General features: G+C 38.5%; 1 pseudogene; it reads left to right on the top strand.

Annotated features, from left to right (window-relative positions):
* Positions 1 to 9,387: 9,387 nt before the first annotated feature.
* Positions 9,388 to 14,475, top strand: LOC149837127 (S-type anion channel SLAH1 pseudogene; annotated as a pseudogene).
* The last annotated feature ends 5,401 nt before the right edge of the window (positions 14,476 to 19,876 follow it).

The raw sequence follows: 19,876 nt of genomic DNA, 5'->3' as shown, positions 1-19,876 counted from the left end.
ATGGGGAGAGCGCTGGTTCAGGCTACAGTTAATTAGCCTGCTCTGATACCATGTAGACTAGAGTGGCAAGCACATGCTGAAGACCAAGATTTACGTAGTTCGGCAGAGGTGCCTAGGTCCACGGATAAATCGCTATCACACTCTCTCTTTTTATTATTTTCGCATATTCATCCATGAGGTACATAGGGGATTAAATACAGGGGTGTCACGGTAGAGAAGGAGGAGGTTACAATGATAATCCAAATTTGGCCATATTTGGCTGGAGTCCAGGAGATACCCACCAAAGGCCTTGGGGACCCGAGATATGGGCGATATGGAGAGATACCCGGAGAGAGGAGGATAGCCTGACTGAGGATAGCCTGACTGATATCTTTAACACATCTCAACCAATGAAGGCCAATAAACACTCCATCATTGGTACCATCCTTGAATAAGCATTCTCTTAGATAGATGCACGGGACTTGATGAGTATTGCATACATAGGATGGCAATGCATGTGGATAGGGCATGCAAAAGGACGGTTAGCTTAGGATTAACGTGTATAGGGATATAAGGATGTAAACTGTTTGGATTTGGATTTGGATTGGATGTGGCAAATACCATATTTGACTAATCGGATGTTGTTGGCTAAAGAGATTTGAATACGAATTTGGATTTGGATGGTGATAAAAAAGGTGATACTATATGTAAAATACGTGTAATGTAAAATATATTTCTTGCTACCTAATGAACTTATACAAGTCTAGCTGAACCAAGTACCTATTGTCCATTACAAGTTTGAACGAGTTCTTTATCAGAGGAACATGATCCGGGCCACGAGACAGTGATGGACTGTGGGTTATTTGGAAGCATACTATTCTGGTCATCACTTAGTTGCTACGAGGACATGTTGAAGTATCCCTGTCACATAGTTTAATGGGTGCATCCGTACATATATTCCCTCATGGTGGCTGCCACAAAGGATTTGGTCCATTAATAACGAATCCTACGTTATGTACTTCACACTCCAAGAAAAAACTTTACTGGCAGCAAAATATTTTTTCATTTGGTTGAAATAAATTTAATATCATCACCTAGCTACGTCATGCAAAGATATGTGGTAGAACCATAGAGGTGCTGCATATTTTGATGCTTGTGTCATTGCCCATTTAATTCAAAGGGCTATTAACTTGTGAAAGTGAGGGATGGTATCATCTCAGACGTCAAACCATGCGGTGCTTGCGTGCTTTCAGGGTGGGTACATGCCCACCCTAACTTGAGAAACCCTCTTTAGGGGGTATCGGGGTCTGGGTGGGCACCACCTGGGCCCAACCCATCGGGGTCACTAAGTGCCTCTTTTCCCACCGGACTCTCTCTCTCTCTCTCTCACTCAACCCTTGTGTCTTTAACTCTTTGGCCGTTTAACAAGTATCTCCTCCTGTTCGGCGTCTTCTTTGTGATGGTACAGTGGTGCAGCTCTTCAATGTGGCGGTCTCTTTTTATATATATATATATATATATATATATATATAAAATCCCAAGCGTGCAGTTTGAGTCCAACATCAGTAGGCACGAGGCCGTGGGCATTTCATCTTCATTTTATTCTTGTGCTGTTTTTTAAGGTTTTTTTTAATTAGCATTTAGGTTTTTTATTTTGTTTTTGGAAATGAGATGAATGCAACATTATTGTGTGTTTATTTTCAATCAACATTAAATATGATTGATTGTTAGATGCCCTTGATTTTAATTAGAAACTTAAAATTTTAAGTTTTTTTTAGTTAGCATGTATACGTGTATGATGTTAGTTTAGAATTTAGGTTTTTTATTTAGTTTTTATCTTTTAAATAGCATGAACTATAAATATTTTATTAGGTTTTGGGTTTTTTTATGTTTTTTTTTTTTCAATTAACATTTAAGTATTTATGTATTTTTCTTTTCATAAGACTAACTTGATTCCACGTGTACAAACATAGAATTTTAAGGGGTTCAGGTTTTTTTAAATTATTGTATACAAATGATGTTTGTTAGATTTAAGTTTTTTTTATATAATTAGGTTTTAGATTTTTTATGTTTTTTTTTACCGTGCATTTGTTTGAAACCAGCCTAGTTTAAATGAGCCACTGGCTTTGACCAAATTGTTCTACCGTACTGATAATCACAATTGGCATTCAAAAAAGTACGATATAAAACTCATCGGCATCATGCCCTTGGAATCTTTATTTTCTCTCTTTTTTTTTTTGATAGTCATGTGGGGGAAACCACCCTAACTCGATTTGAGCCCTAAACATCTCACCGGCTCCAACAATCACACAAATTGTAGGCCAACTAGTATTTAACCTACCCCATGTGGTTGGTAGGAGCTGTCAGTGAACGTCTCCCTCTGGTGGGACGGGGTTCAAAACCTCGTGGTACGTTGAATAATAACTGGTGGGGGTCTGCCTAACCCCAGCTTGCCTTTCCAAAAAAAAAAAAAAACTATTATTTAACCAGTCTTCTTTTGACAATATGAAAATTGTTATTTGAACAGAACACTGCTAGTGACGAGGTGTGACTGCAGTACTTAGCAAAGAGAAAATCTTCTCTTAATGACAATCATTAATGGATAACTATCAATTCACTTGTAACCATGAGAGGATTTGGGATCTTGGGAGCGCTAAAGTGACGGGCCATGTGACACTAACCAAACAACATTGTATGGGCCCCACATGGAATTCTGGCATCTCATGTGATTGGCTGTGTCATATAGCCCGTTCACTTAAGAGTTCCTTGGATTTCAACTGGCACGTAAGTGTTAACTTTGTCTACTATTGAAACCTATTCTCTTTTAGTGGAAAGTCTACTTTGTTTTCAAAACAGGTGTTCTCTTTAATGTTTCTCTCTCGTATCTTGTCATTTAGCACTGGCTTCTCTATAATTTTTTACATTTTTTATATTAAAAAATAATAAATTTTTTTATAACAGGCTTACATGATTTTTATATTTGTGTTCATATTATTTCTTATTTGCCTTCACCTAGGCTTTATATAGTTTTTTCGTGTTTTTTTTTTTCATTTTTCATGCACTTCAATAAGTGGTTCCCCACTGTGTCTTGCTTTCTTTCCACTTGATACTATTTTAACTCTCGCTTGTCTGCTTTTTCTCAGGCATCATCACTTCTCATATTCATTTCATTTTCATTTCCTGGTGACTATGTCAAGGAGAGCTCACATGATTGGCTATGTGGCACTAGACCATGGAATTTGTATGTGATTGGTTGTGTTACAGAGCCCGCTTACTTGAGCACTTTTTGGATCATAACTGACACGTCAGTGTTAAGTTTGTCTAATATTGTACTATCCCATCAAGTCATCTAATTAAGACCAACTTATGCGGTGCACCAATTCACTTTTTTTTATTGACTTTGGAGAATCCAATATATATATATATAGAGAGAGAGAGAGAGAGAGAGAGAGAGAGAGTCGCATGCAAATACAAATGCATGAATCACTTGTAGGGGCAAATGTCATCTACCAAGTTCCAGTTCGAAAACACTTCAACAAGGATTGCGTCTGGCTCATGCGAGAATCTGAAAACCATATATATATATATATATATATAGAGAGAGAGAGAGAGAGGGAGAGATCATAGATGCTCTCTGAACGCTGCCGCAAGTAAACACTGAAGTTCTCGGGTATCAGCCAACTTGCTTTGTCTTGGTATTTAATTATGGCTCTCACATACGTATGCGCCGGAGAGAGAGGGTGGTGTATGTTCGCCCCCGATGATTCACTGAATCCCACGTCTGTGTTCGGGGCTTTGAATGAGCACCACGTATACAAGCACATGGGGCTCGTATTCCCGTGTATGTTGACATAACTTTGCATCAGACTCTGGTGTTGTTGCAAAGACTTAAGTACCCTTTCTTGCTATTCTTCTCATAAAGTGATGGTTTGAGAAAATGACAAAAATGCCCTTCATTCAAAAAAGAAAAAACAAACAGTTCAAAAAAAAGACAAACATGTCCTCCATCATGAAAGTCGAGGATGATGTTGACTCTTCAAAGTCTTCTTCTTTTTCTGTTCAAAAAAAGGACAAACATGTCTTCTTCTTCTTTCTCCGTAAAACACTGTAAAACCCTCTCTCTCTCTAGAGAAGAACTCAAGGGAAACAAAGAGTTCTTCCTGGAGAAGGCCATGAACATCAACCCTCTAACTCTCTCTACCTTTTCTCTCTACTTCTGTGCACATCCAACAGACGATCCTACATTGCTCCATCGTCATCTTCTTCTTCTTCCTTCTTCGTAAAACACTGTAAAACCCTCTCTCTCTCTATAGAGAAAAAATCAAGGGAGGTAAAGGGTTCCTCCTGGAGAAGGCCATGAACACCAACCCTCTCACACTCTCTCCCTTCTCTCTCTACTTATGTGCCTGATTTAGAGTTTTTGCCCTTACAGGAGGGGGGTCCGGGGGTTCATCCCAGCGTAAGTAGCATCATTCAACTAAATGAGTTGTAGATCCTGATTCAGAGTTTTTACCCTTATAGGAGAGGGGTCTGGGGGCTCCTCCCAACGTGGGTAGCATCATTCAACTTGAAGAGTTGTGGAGTCTGATTCAAAGTTTTTACCCTTACAGAAAAGGAGGGTCTGAGGGCTCCTCCCAGCGTGGGTAACATTATTCAACTTGATGAGTTATGGAGTCTGATTCAAAGTTTTTACCCATTCATATTTTAAGGCATTAGATCTCATGTTTGAACATCCACACATGTGCAGTTTGCTTTCATCATGTTCAGTTGCTTTCTAGATTATACTTTGAATTCTGGTGCATTTTAGATTTATCGATTTGTATGTAACCAGAGCTCATTTTAATCTGAATTTTTTACTGCAACTTTATGCATATGTCTTCATGCTCTTCATAAAAAATCAGATCATTCTGAGTTTGTTTGACTCACTTTAAAAATCGAGATTCAAAACCTGTTATTTTGCACCGTCAGGATTTTAGCAGAATCAGGACAAACTTTCGGAAGTGATTTCTCCCTAACCAAAGATAATCTTTCCAATCCGTAAAAAGGGTTGTTTTATAAATTGAATCTAGTTTGTTCATACCAAATTTCAGCGATTTCTATGGTGTTTTCATACCAGTTTCGGGTCAAAAACCATAACCCTGTCACCCTGTGTCATTTTAACGGCTCAGATTTTGATCCATTTTGTTTGAATTTTATTTTCCTAATGGGAGATCATTTTTCAATTCTGTAAAACGGGTTCTCTTTGTTTATGTGTCTAGTTCATCCCTGTAAATTTTCAGAATTGTTCATGGTCAATTACTATTTTATTTTGATTAAATACCAAAACCTTGTATCCAGATTTTATAAATGTTCTGATTTTGGCCCCCATATCATGACTGTTGTAGCACTTCTTCAACAAATCGTTATTTGATTGGCAATATTCTTCAGCAAATTGTTGTTATGATTTTTTTGAGTCTCTAATGAGTCTCTACTATGATTTGTAGTATTTTTGGGTCTCCAACGAGCCTCACAATGATTTATAGTGTTGTCCGATCTTTTAACTATGATTTATAGTGCTTTGGGGTCTCCAACGAGCCCCATAATGATTTGTAGTATTTTTCGATCTTTTAACTATGATTTATAGTGTTTTCGGGTCTCTAACGAGACCCATAGCGATTTATAGTGTTGCTGGACCTCGCTATAGCGATTTGTAGTGTTTCTCGCTAAACACTACAGCGATTTGTGATATAAATAGCTATCCGAATCAGGACCAACTTGTCAGGGCCATATCTCCCTAACCAAAGATTGGATTTCAAATCCGTAAAAAGTGGTGTCTTCGTTATGAAGTCTAGTTTATTCATATAAATTTTCAGCGATTTCTATGGTCATTTGATACCCCATTTGTATCTAAAACCAGACCCTATCAGTCTGCCTTATTTGAGTGACATAGGTTTTTATTTTATTTTTTAAGAGTCATATCTCCCCAACGGAAGATCATTTTCCAAATCCGTAAAAAAGGTTTTCTTCCTCTATGTGTCTAGTTTATATCTGGAAAGTTTCATAACTTTTTATGCTCATTTGATATTTCAAACCTGTTAAAAATCGAGACACATAGAGGAAGTTTCAAACTTTTTATGTTTTATAACATTTTATAACATATTTGTTGAAGAGGACAATCCCTGAGGGATTGCAGTGACAAATTTGGGTATTATGTGTAGGGATGGTAAGCCAAGCCGAGTTCGAGCTCGTAAGACAAGGCTTGTTTATAGAAAAAATATAGTATTAGAGCTATAAAAAATAGGATTACAAAAAATTACGTGTAAAATATTTCTCAAATATATCTAGAATATAATTATTACTATCTAATGAGCTAATTATACGAGTTGAGCCGATCGACCGGAGTGTCTATTGTTCGCATTAAACTTGCTGAGCCTATTTTACGAGTTTGAATAAGCTCTTTACTAGCCAAACATGAGCCAAGCTACCAGTGGCTCAGCGTGTTTCCCAACCCTAATTATGAGAGAGAGAGAGAGAGAGAGATAGAGAGAGAGAGAGAGAACCAAAAGAAGATCTAGCAACACTATAAATCGTTGTGGGTCTCGTTAGAGACCCGAAAACACTATAAATCATAGTTAAAAGACCGAAAAACACTACAAATTGTTGTGGGGACCCACAACGATTTATAGTGTTGCTGACCTTTTTTTGGTTCTCTCTCTCTCTCTCATAATTAGGGTTGGGAAACACGCTGAGCCGCTGGTAGCTTGGCTCATGTTTGGCTAGTAAAGAGCTTATTCAAACTCGTAAAATAGGCTCAGCAAGTTTAATGCGAACAATAGACACTCCGGTCGATCGGCTCAACTCGTATAATTAGCTCATTAGATAGTAATAATTATATTCTAGATATATTTGAGAAATATTTTACACATAATTTTTTGTAATCCTATTTTTTATAGCTCTAATACTATATTTTTTCTATAAACAAGCCTTGTCTTACGAGCTCAAACTCGGCTTGGCTTACCAGCCCTACACATAATACCCAAAATTTGTCACTGCAATCCCTCAGGGATTGTCCTATTCAACAAATATGTTATAAAATGTTATAAAACTTAAAAAGTTTGAAACTTCCTCTATGTGTCTCGATTTTTAACAAGTTTGAAATATCAAATAAGCATAAAAAGTTATAAAACTTTCCAGATATAAACTAGACACATAGAGGAAGAAAACCTTTTTTACAGATTTGGAAAATAATCTTCCGTTGGGGAGATATGACTCTTACAAAAAGAAATAAAAACCTATGTCACTCAAATAAGGCAGACTGATAGGGGTATGGTTTTAGGTACAAATGGGGTATCAAATGACCATAGAAATCGCTAAAAATTTACAAAAATAAACTAGACTTCATAACAAAGACACCATTTTTTACGGATTTGAAATCCAATCTCTTGTTAGGGAGATATGGCCCTGACAAGTTGGTCATGATTCGGATAGCGATTTATATCACAAATCGCTGTAGTGTTTAGCGAGAAACACTACAAATCGCTATATCGAGGTCCAGCAACACTATAAATCGCTGTGGGTCTCGTTAGAGACCCGAAAACACTATAAATCACAGTTAAAAGACCGAAAAACACTATAAATCATTGTGGGGCTCGTTGGAGACCCCAAAGCACTATAAATCATAGTTAAAAGATTGGACAACACTATAAATCATTGTGAGGCTCGTTGGAGACCCAAAAATACTACAAATCATAGTAGAGACTCATTAGAGACTCAAAAAAATCATAACAACAATTTGCTGAAGAATATTGCCAATCAAATAACGATTTGTTGAAGAAGTGCTACAACAGTCATGATATGGGGGCCAAAATCAGAACATTTATAAAATCTGGATACAAGGTTCTGGTATTTAATCAAAACAAAATAGTAATTGACCATGAAAAATTCTGAAAATTTACAGGGATGAACTAGACACATAAACAAAGATAACCCGTTTTACAGAATTGAAAAATGATCTCCCATTAGGAAAATAAAATTCAAACAAAATAGATCAAAATCTGAGTCGTTAAAATGACACAGGGTGACAGGGTTATGGTTTTTGACCCGAAACGGGTATGAAAACACTATAGAAATCACTGAAATTTGGTATGAACAAACTAGATTCAATTTATAAAACAACCCTTTTTACGGATCAGAAAGATCATCTCTGGTTAGGGAGAAATCACTTCCGCAAGTTGGTCCTGATTCTGCTAAAATCCTGACGGTGCAAAATAACATGTTTTGAATCTCGATTTTTAAAGTGGGCCAAACAAACTTAAAATGATCTGATTTTTGGTGTAGAGCATGAAGACATATGCATGAAGTTGCAGTAAAAAAATCAGATTAAAATGAGTTCTGGTTACATACAAATCGATAGATCTAAAATGCACCAGAATTCAAAGTATAATCTAGAAAGCAACTGAACATGATGAAAGCAAACTGCACATGCGTGGATGTTCAAAAATGAGATCTAATGCCTTAAAATATGAATGGGTAAAAACTTTAAATCAGACTCCACAACTCTTCAAGTTGAATGATGCTACCCACGCTGGGAGGAGCCCTCAGACCCCCCTTTTCTGTAAGGGTAAAAACTTTGAATCAGACTCCACAACTCTTCAAGTTGAACGATGCTACAGTTAGTGTGCAGGTCAGTCGGTGTTTGATGGAGAAATGTTGGATCGTTAGTTGGATGTGCACAGAAGTAGAGAGAGAAGGGAGAGAGAGTGAGATGAGGTTTTACCCCTCTCTTGTAAGGGTAAAAACTCTGAATCAGGATCTACAACTCATTTAGTTGAATGATGATACCCACGCTGGGAGGAGCCCCCAAACCCTCCTCCTGTAAGGGTAAAAACTCTGAATCAGGCTCCACAAGAGTCAATATACAGGTCAGTCGGTGCTTGATGATGCAATGCATGATCTTCTAATGGATGTGCACAAAAGCAGAAATAGAAGGGAGAGAGAGAGTGAGAGGGTTGATGTTCATGGCCTCCTCCAGGGGAGATTTCTTTCTCGGATAATCCTGCAGTGCAGAGACTGGGTCTTAAATAATCATCTTCGGGGCACTTAAGTCTTTACAACCACTCCTTTTCAAGAACCGTCATTTTTTTTGCACCAATGGAGGAGAGGGTACTTAAGTCTTTGCAATCGCATCAAACTCCAACGCTAATTAATGCTGACAAACATGAGGATACGAGACGCACATGCTTACATACGTGGTGCTCTTTGGGACCCCCGATCATGAGATGTAGTTAACTGCCCTGTTCGGGGGGGGGGGGGACATATAACCTGCTTTGCGCCGAAGAAGGCAACAAATGAGGGATCTCTCTCTCTCTCTTGGTTATTATATATACACAATCGACCTCCCTCCTTTCCATCAAGCGAACACCAACAACAATGGCAAGAAAGCATGATAACGAGTCCCTATCCCCCTTCTTGGCACGGTTCCATGCAGACTTCTTCCGTGTCTCCATGGCCCTCGCGGGCCAAGCTGTCCTCTGGAGGACACTCAGCTCAGGTTCATTCTCTGATCCATGGCCACCAATCTTGAACTCTATCATAGAAAAGATCTTCTGGCTTTTGGCAGCCCTGGTCCTGTCTTCCTCTTGCCTTGCCTACCTTTTCAAACCCATCTTCTACTTCAACATTGTCAAGGCCGAGTTTTTGGACCGTTGGAGGGTCAACTACCTCTTTGCACCTTGGATTGCTGCCATCTTGCTCCTACAATGCGTGCTGCCTTCCAGAGATGACCGTTGGAAGGGTCACAGTTGGGAGGGGCAAAGATTCTTCAACTGGGTACATAATTTAAATTCCACCATTTTCAGGGTCTTTTGGTGCTTTTTCACTATGCCAATATTGTTGCTAGAACTTAAGATCTACGGCCAGTGGTTCACCAAGGGCAAGCGCTTCCTGTCAACTGTGGCCAACCCTTCAACTTACCTGTCTTTAATGGGCAACTTCGTCGCAGCCCAGACCGCTGCTCGGCTCTCTTGGCTCGAACTCAGTTTGTTCTTGTTTGCCATAGGCATCATACACTATGTTGTGGTTTTTGTTACCTTGTATCAGCGCCTTCCTTGCAATGCCTCGTTCCCAGCGCAGCTAAGACCGGCATCCTTCCTATCAATTGTTGCCCCTAGCATGGCATGCATTGCGTGGGAGTCGGTATCCGGCCGCTTCTACTCCAGCTGCAAGACGTTGCATTTCCTCTCCCTCTTCCTCTTCACCTTGCTAGTAAGTTTACTTAATGAAGTGCTGCATTCTCTTTTGCTCTTGATAAACAATTTTCATGCTAATCATCACATAATTATTTCTGGGTTGTAGGTTGTTAGGCCTAGTCTTTTCATGAAAGCAATGAAGAGGTTTAGTGCCACATGGTGGGCGTATGTGTTCCCGGTAACAATGCTTGCACTGTCATCAGCTGAGTATGCAACGGAAGTGCACACTGACTTAGCTCATTTTCTTAGAAGGGCCATATCTATGATTTCACTAGCTATGACTTTGGGCTTGATCCTACTGACAATTGTTCATAGAAAGACCATCTTTGTAAATGATACAATACTTATCTTTCCACAGCCAAAAGTGTTGCCAACGGCTTCACCTTCACAGTCTCATCAATATTTTTAAAAAGGCTTCTATCACCGGTCATATGATTACTGCAACCACTGTCTACAAACCACATTTCACTTTTGCAACTGTTAGTATTCACGCTTGCAAGAAATAAATTTTTATTTTCATCTGCAAAATTTGCTTGTTGCTTTTTCTTTTTAAAACATCAGGCTTCAATATGACCAAATTTCTTACAAAAATGACATTATTTTCCTCTAAAGACCAGATTTTGATTACCTTTTTTCTGTTCCATCTTTCCTTTGAAAAGTATCATAAAACCTTCCTCGACCTCTTCCACATCCACGAAAGGTTCCTCTAAAACCTCCCCGTCCTCGACCTCTACCTTCACCCCTTTGATCACACTGATTATTCTTTTCTTTTGGAATTTCAACTTTAGATTGAAAGGCTTGTTCCAATATTTTTTCTGAAGACCTATTTATGCGATGCTCATGGGCTAAAAGAGACCACATTAGTTCATCAATAGAATACATAGATAAATCCTTGGAGTCTTTAAATACCGTAACAACATGATCAAATTTAGAAGGTAAACACCTTAAAACTTTTTCTACTACTTTTTGATCATCTAAAATTTTACCAAAAGTCTTCATCTGATTTACAATAGTAGAGAGCCTAGAAAAGAAGGTTTGAATTGACTCACTGGTTTTCATAGAAAATGTTTCAAACTCTCTTCTTAAGGTTTGAAGCTTAACAGTTGTGATCTTCTTATCACCATGAAACTTTTGCTTCAGGAGTTGTCAGGCTTCTTTTGACTTTGTAGCAACAATAGTTGGAAAAATGGTTTTAGACATAGCATGTTGTAGTACTAACAGTGCCTTTGCATCCCTCTTTTGGGTTTCTTTTACATCAATTTTTTCTGCTGACTTTGTTCCTTCAACATCTGCATAACCATTTTCAACCAACTCCTAGAGGTCTTGTGAGATAAAGAAAGTCTTCATCTTAATATTTCAGAATTCATAATTCTCACCATTAAAAATCGGCACTAATGATTGGGACAAGTTGAGAGAATTGGAATTATTTGCCATACCAACCTTACTAAAAAATTATCCTTCAAAAATTTCGAGTCTACAGGAACTCCTTGCTTCAGCAATGCTCCTACTGTGTTTTTCTTGTAACGCCCAACTTTGATTGCAACCTGGCTCTGATACCAAGAATTGAAGAAAATATGAAGTAAAAGCAAAAATACATAGAAAACAACAGCACAAAGAAAAATCTTATAATACAACAGCTATAAAAGTAATACTTCAAAAAATTACTATTCACGAACTTGTTGTTTCTCTACAAACTAACTCAGAAAAGGACACCTATTTATAAGCAACACCTTTACATGAAAATAAGAAGTCTAAGCTTAAAAGTAGGAACATAACTAAGGTACACTACTCTTTTGGGTTTTCTAGACTCTACCAAAAAGCAAATCCCTACAAACTAGGACTCTACGCTACGTGGGCATGGAGTGCTCTTCAAGCTTCAATCGTGAGCATTAGATGCTCTTACCCATTATCTTTTACCTTGAGCACCAAGTTAACGTGGGCATTGAATGCTTTTTCCCACAACCTTGAACATTAACCAACATACATAGACAATCGTTGCACGCATGGCGATTTTCTTTGTTTGTGTTTTTTTCACGGAAATTTGCTGCACACGTTAGCCATTTTCTGTATTTTGTGACAAAATACTCGGCTCATGGGAAAAGGGAGAGTAGGCATAGAATTTTGCAGTACAGACACCCAAACAGGCACTACATGAAAACCAGCGTTTGCTGGCGCACTAATTTCGCTAGTGAAAACCTTTCCTGGTGTAATAGTGCGTCAGTAATAGCGCCAGAAAAGGTGTCTCCGTAATGCATTTCTTGACGCAACTTTACACCGCCAGCAAAGTCTTTTTGCACTGGCACAATTCTGCGCGAGAAAAAACGTATTACTGGTGCAAATCTGCCCCAGTACAGATATTTTGCAAAATTGAAAAGATCTTTTACTGGCCCAGTTCTGCACCAGCAAAAGTTTAATGCTGCCGCAATTCTGCATCAGTAAAGATCTTTAACACAATATTGAAAAGATATGTGGCGCAGTTTTGGGCCCATATAAAAGATGTCCGAACCATAATGGTGGTTTCTCCCTGTAATCGAAAAAAAAATGAATATTTGATATTGTAGACATTAGTTCACATAAACACAGAGATTATAATGTGGTATTGCTCCATTTACAGGAGAAAAAAGAAAAAGTTTTAATCATTAATAATAAAAAAAAGGTCATGGCTGGACAATTCCAACCTAATTGCTTAACCCGTAAGTGAAAGCACCAAAAGATCAGCCAAAATTGTGAAGATTGCAATAAACTGAGGCATATTATTTTTTTATAAGGTCATTTATTTCACAGTATACAGTATCAGATCGTTCCCTTTCTAGGAAGAACCGAGCCACATATAAAGATGCCATCGTACTCGCAACGTAAGCATCTTTGGATGGGTTAAATTATTTTTAAATTTTTGGTTGATTATGCTTCGTTCGATTCTATTTATTCTAGGAAACTTGTGGTTTTAGTCTTAAGCGATCCAGTTTCAAATATTTAAAACCTGATAGATTTCATTCCGAAAAAATATTGACTTTTTGAAATGTATTCACTGTTTAATCTGTCCACCAAAAGCGTCCAGTTGTTTTACTTCTCATTTTTTTATCCTTTTCCATTGTTACGATTGATTGTTATATTAAAATTATAAAAGGTTGGATATAGACAAAGATGACAAATTAAGCCAGCTTGCATGTCATTCTTGGGATCAGGTAATAGTGAATTTGAATATCTACCACGCATCCGGAAGGAAATCATGTCTATACTGAGGATTTAGTTAGGGTCAAGGATACAGTAAAAGGTATAGAGGTTGATAAAATACTTGGGATGAGTCTAGAGAGGTTGATCAGCATATCTATGACTAATAGGACTCTCGTACGATTTCACGAGTAGGGATAGCTTTAAAATGATAAGGGAGTTTCACGAAAGTTTTGGGCCCTTTAAGGGTTCTGAACTTTAGCTAGGAACGTGTCAGACGTGTACCCAAAGGAGAGAGAGAGACGTCAGGAGGTAGGGATGCTTGTAAAAGAGAGAGAAGAGAAAGACATTAAGGGGATAGCGCTGTCTAGGGTGAGAGAGATCGAGAGAAATAACCAACAAGGAATCAATCTTATTCAATGAATGTTGAAGGGGTGTTCCAACCCTCTTATATATAGTAGACGTCTGGCCTACTCCTTATTCAACTACAACTACTCAAGTGACTAACTAAAATAGAAAACAAGAAACCAAACAAGATCCAGAGATTTACACTAACCATGACTTCCTAACCACCAAGAAACAAGATTAAAGAAGCTTAAAAGAAACTAACAACCTATAGAATAATATGGGTAAGACTCTTTGGAAAAAAGAGACGCCCCTTGGGACTTCTAAATTCATGGCCCTACCTAGTGACTCATGTTGCTCCCCACGATGACAAGTGACATGTTTCTGGCCTCTCAATTGCCATGTCAGATGTTTGGGGTCCACCTGGACTTAGACTGCCCTCCTGGTTAGCTGGGCATGGCGTGTGGGTCCCGGAGCCTAGGTCTAGATCTACTGCTAAAAGCAAGCTAATAACAACTCCACCACGTTTTGATTGACCTTTCCTTGATGGTCCCTAATCTAGAAATCTTTTTTTGGGATTAAATTATCATTCCCATGTCGCAGTCTCCTTGCTACTATGTTCTCACTCTACAAGGTGCTTCAGCATCATGTAGTCATATTTGCAGAGCCTCTTGATCTTCAAAATGTCACTGGATTGGGGCTCCTGATTTTCATGGGGCACATCAACAACAGTCAAAGACTCACCATGGAATGACTTGAGGCAGGATATGTAGAATATCAGATGAATCTTCACCTCGCTAAGCAGGGCTAGGCAATAGGCCAGCTTACCTACTCGTCCCTTTATGCATATGCAGTATAGACCATAGTACCTGGGCAAAAACTTGTATTTATCCTGACCTAAGAGGGTCTTCTAACCTTTGGGGCCTTCTTTTTAATCACACCCAGTCTTCCACCTCAAATAACTTATCTGATTGACCTCTATCACTACAAGAAAAATGTTATTTAGCGACAAAAATTTGTGACGGAAATAATCTATCACAATGTTTCAACGGATTAGCAAGCGAAAACTATCCGTCCCTAAAATGGAGATTAGTTACGGAATTTGCGATGGAAAAATTCTGTCACCAATGTTGTTGCTAATTTGCGATGGATTAACAACGAAAAAATTCTGTCTCACACTCTGTCGCAACTTCGTGATGGATAAGCGACACCATTTTTTTGTCGCTACTCCGTCGTAAATTTGTGACATAATTTTTTTGTCGCTAATCCGTCGCTAAATTCCCTGTAAAACCCTAATGCGAGCTCCTTTCTTTTCTCTTTCTGTTTCATTCTGTCGCTCGTCACCTGACGGCAGTCGCCTGACGCCCATCGCCCGTCACCCGTCGGCTGTCTTCCACCGCACTATCCGTCACCTCCTCCTTCTTTCGCCGCATTCTCCTTCACGTCCTCCTTCTCTCGCCGACCATCGCTCGCTGCATTCTCCTTCATCTCCTCCTTCTCTCGTCACCCGTCGCCCGCCACACTCTCCTTCACCTCCTCCTTCTTTCGCCGCCCACCGCACTCTCCTTCCCTCACTCCATCTCTCACCGTCGTGTGTCACCCTCGATGACCCCCGAGCACCGACGCCGCCGTGTGCTGTGTGCCGCCACCGACGTCCCCTGAGCACTGACGCCACTATGTGTCGTGTGCCGACCACCCCCAAACAACCTGATTCGTTCACAGCGCCTCATGGTCCGACAGGGACCGGATATGATTGGGATATCACCCTCTCCAGCGCCCCCTTCTAGGGGACTTGGGTCTAGTCCGTCGGTGAAGACGCTTCTATATACTACAACTTGGTAGGCGAAGCCTACCGATTCTCAAGCTGAGCTATTCCTAGTTCGCTCATCGCTACTAGGGGAATCACTGTAAGTTTTTTTTCCTCCACTTATTGATATGCTTAAACTCACCGGGTGGCCTCACCTGACCTGGGGTCGCTAAGCTGAGACGAGTAATCACCTTTAGAGTTCCAGCAAACTTCTGAGTCTTCATGCGAGCTACGGCAATCCACCGCACTAAGAGTGCATAACTATGGTAATCCCCCACTTGCCTCACCGTATTGTGTTGTGAGCATATATTTCAGCCGATGACACACCGATAAAAAAGGCACCACAAACTAATCCTCTATTTGTACATTTGTGCTTTGCAGGTGCGTAACTGAGCTAATTGTGCGATGCTTAGTACTAAGCATCACATGCGGCTAAAAATGCCATGCAAAAGCAAAATCATGCAAATCGAGTAAATACCCATGGTGCGTAAGTGATGCAGGTGCATCACAGGTTATTTAATTTCTTAGATGCAACACTTTTCTGTTCACACACTCACTTAGTTATGGATATCTAGGACTGCTTTGATAGAGTTAAGAGATCATGCTGAGCATGATTTGAATGTATGAAAATAGAAGTGCTCTTATTTTTGGAGTTCAGATTTCATGCTAGTCATGGTAGTAGTTAGCAGGATATTGGAGTGTATTTACCGCAGGTACATGTTTGACATTGTTTTGATATGAATGATTTAAATGTATTGCAATGCTTGATATGACTGTATTCATGCTTGCATGAAGTTATTTTTAATTTGATTATGCCTTTCATGTGAAATTGTATCATAAAAACATGCTTCAAATGAATGTATTGTGTTGATGAATGTGATTTCATCATTCTAAATATCCTTGTGATGAGTGTAAATATGATGTGATGGTTTTTCACATGAAAATATTAAGTTATCAATGTTTGCATTATAGTTCTTGTGATTGAATGACATCATATATATATATGATTGTGTGTGTGATATGTATATCAAATCATTACATCCACCATCAATGCATGATAAATTAGATATTTTCTTTATCATAGCATTCTTGTGATTCTCTTTTAACTGGTTAGGATAATATTTGTAACATCATAGGACAAAATAGCTGCAAACCGTGAATAAATGTACCATAGGATAGTTGACAATGAGGTATCACTTAAATATATGGATGGTATTGACAGTTTTATTGAATTTGTAACGGCAAGTGTCAGTACAATGGATCCCACTAGTCGGATCAGGTGTCTCTGCACGATATGTAAGAACAATCGATTTGTAGAACCTCATGGTGTTAGATATCACCTATACATGAAAGGTTTTGTGAGTGATTATTAAAATTGGATGCTTCATGATAAAGAATTTTGGAACAATTTTGATGCATAAGTGGATGTGGAGCACGATAATCTATATGTGGATTTGATATGTGATGTCGCAGGACCAGAACTGGGTTTTGCTATGGGTCCTAGTGATGTATCAACTTAGGTAGAGGAAGAAGCAACAAACGATGCAGCTAGTAGATTTTATAACTTACTTAGAGATGCTGATGAGCCACTTTGAAATGGTTGCGGGAGTCACACTATATTGTATGCAGTTCTTCAACTAATGAATTTGAAGTTCGAGTATAATTTGAGTCAATCATGTTTTGACCATCTGTGTTTTATTGTGAAGAGTATGTTTGCTCAAAGATGAGAAATTACCACAAAATTTTTATTGTGCGAAGGTTATGGTCAACGTTCTAGGTATGGGGTATCAAAAGATAAATGCTTGTCCAAATCACTGCATGTTGTATTTCAAATATCAAGAAAATAGTAGATCATGTTTGTCATGTAGGCATCCTCAGTTCAAGCCAAAGACAAGAAGCAATGGTAGCACGAGGTCAAAAGAAGTGTCATACAAGTCACTCAGCTACTTCTCTCTCACCCCTAGATTGCAACGATTGTATATGTCTTCGAGGACAGCTAAACACATGAGATGGCATGCAAATAAAGTTTGACATGATGAATACAAGATCATGCATCCTGTTGACGCGAAAGCTTGGAAGCACTTTGATTATACTCATCAGACCTTTGCAATGGAAGTGAGAAATGTTAGACTAGGTTTATGTACAGATAGATTTAATTCATTTGGGGGTAGATCAACTCTATACTCGTGTTGGTCAGTATTTGTCACCCCATACAACCTTCCTCCAAATTTGTGTATAAGGCGGCAAAATCTTTTATTGCCTCTATTGATCCATGGTTCGACCTCTCCGAGCAAAAATCTTGATGTATATTTAAGGCCATTGATTGATGAACTGAAAATATTGCGGGATGCCGGTCAAGACTTTTGGAAGATCGAGAGTAAGATGTAGCACAAATCTATATTCTTTTTAATTGCAAAGCGATCAACTCCTACATCGAGTAAGTATACTTAATATGTAACACTAAGTTCTATACGTGTGTACATGGTTTGGTAATATAAATATTTGTTAAGTGCAAACGATTTGATCTGGAGTTGCGAAGATAACTTCCACATCTCACTGATTTAGAAGTACAGAAAGAACGTGAAAATAAGTTTGTGGCATGGTTTAAAGAATTGGTAAGGACGATGACATACATTCTTTCTGTGTAAACAACAATAAATTACTTAATTGGTCGTAATCACAGTCATTGTTTATGCTTGTAGGTCTGCCATGGTGATGTTAATGACCAAGGAATATGTGATTTACAAAATGGTCTGACCAAAGTTATGCAATATTACAATGAGTACATTGTAAATAGTTATCGATTCCATACAAAAGGCTACGGTGTAAACAAGTCAATGATGAATAGTGGCATGTGTGTTAAGGGTAGCAGCTATGATGAAAATGAACATGACTACTACGGTGTTATAGAAGAAATAATAGAGTTGACTTACTTAGGCATAAATAATAGGGTAACTTTATTCAAGTGTCATTGGTTTGATTCCACAACAACAAGAGTCGACAAAGCCTCAGGCATTGTAGAGATGAATCATAAATGAAGCTTTGGAACATATGAATCATTCATATTAGCTTCGCAAGCTCAACAAGTTTACTATACTTCATATTCAAATACAAGAAAGTCAGATAGAAATGAATGGTGGGCAGTTTGCAAGGTGAAGTCTAAACTATACCCCGAGTATGATCAATTACAAGAAGACAAGATTGCTGAAGAGGGTGATTACTATCAATCAGATGATATGTATGACTTCTCTTATGATCACGATGTCACACATGGTATGCATGTCATATCTCCATTATCCAATGGTACACGTATGGAAGAATGTGATCCAAATGATATACCAAGTGGAAGGGCACCCAATGAAAAAAGAAGACGAGGAGGACGAGACGAAGATGAGGAGGAGGAAGAAGAAGAATATAAAAATCAAACAAGTGATGAGGAAGCATACTCGAGCTAGTGAAATACATCTTGTAATACATACCACATCACTTTCTCATATGCTCAATGTTTGAATGTATTGCAATGTTTGATGTGAATGATTTGAATGTATTGCAATGTTTGATGTGATTGTATGCTTGCTTGCATGAAGTTATTTGTGATTTGATTATGTATCCATGAAGATATAGAGTTGTGTAACTGATCCAAATAAAATTTTTATTTGTTAGATTATGGTTCGTGGAGGTCACAGTGGTCGAACACCCAGTGGTAGCCAGTCTCAGCCTTCATCTTCACGGGTTGCTTCGATAAGTATATTATTTAACTAATTATATACTTGATTAGTTTAAATGTGTATTGTGTGAATTTCTAACTCATTTTTTTATAGATGATGTTTCGCATGCACATGACCCACCTACACCAGCTATTCATACATGTTACGAGACAACGTCGGATGCAGGGTCTTCTCAGTCTGACACACGATGACTCATTCAAATAGTGTATATCGATAATCAACTGTAAGTATTTCATTTTCACTTATCCAATACTTATCTTATAAATAGTGTATATCGATAGTTAATGTATACCAATTCATGTGCAGTACGAGGTTCGAGCCACAAGAAGTAATACGAAAAATTAGGCAGTCACTAGTTCAACATCTTCCAAGACCGGTCTCTCAATGAAAAGAGTACCCGAATGAGGTGTTGGAAAGATTATGGTCCTCATTCATGGTATACAATCGTTTATCATAGCTAATGTGTTTCATATTTAATTTTTTGTTATAGTCATGTGTACTAACTTTCTGAAATTATTTGTAGCTTCGAATCGCTTCGCCACTGCGAAGGAGGAGCAAGACGCGAGGCAGGTATGACAGAAGGTGGCTGCTAGTCGATTTGTAGACATGTTGCACAATCT

The sequence above is a fragment of the Nuphar pumila genome, chromosome 5 (genome assembly GCF_984573655.1).
Source record: "Nuphar pumila chromosome 5, dmNupPumi1.hap1.1, whole genome shotgun sequence".
Classification (NCBI taxonomy): Eukaryota; Viridiplantae; Streptophyta; class Magnoliopsida; order Nymphaeales; family Nymphaeaceae; genus Nuphar; species Nuphar pumila.
The sequence above is the reverse complement of the archived record's forward strand: the minus strand, read 5'-3'. Positions and strand labels throughout refer to the sequence as shown.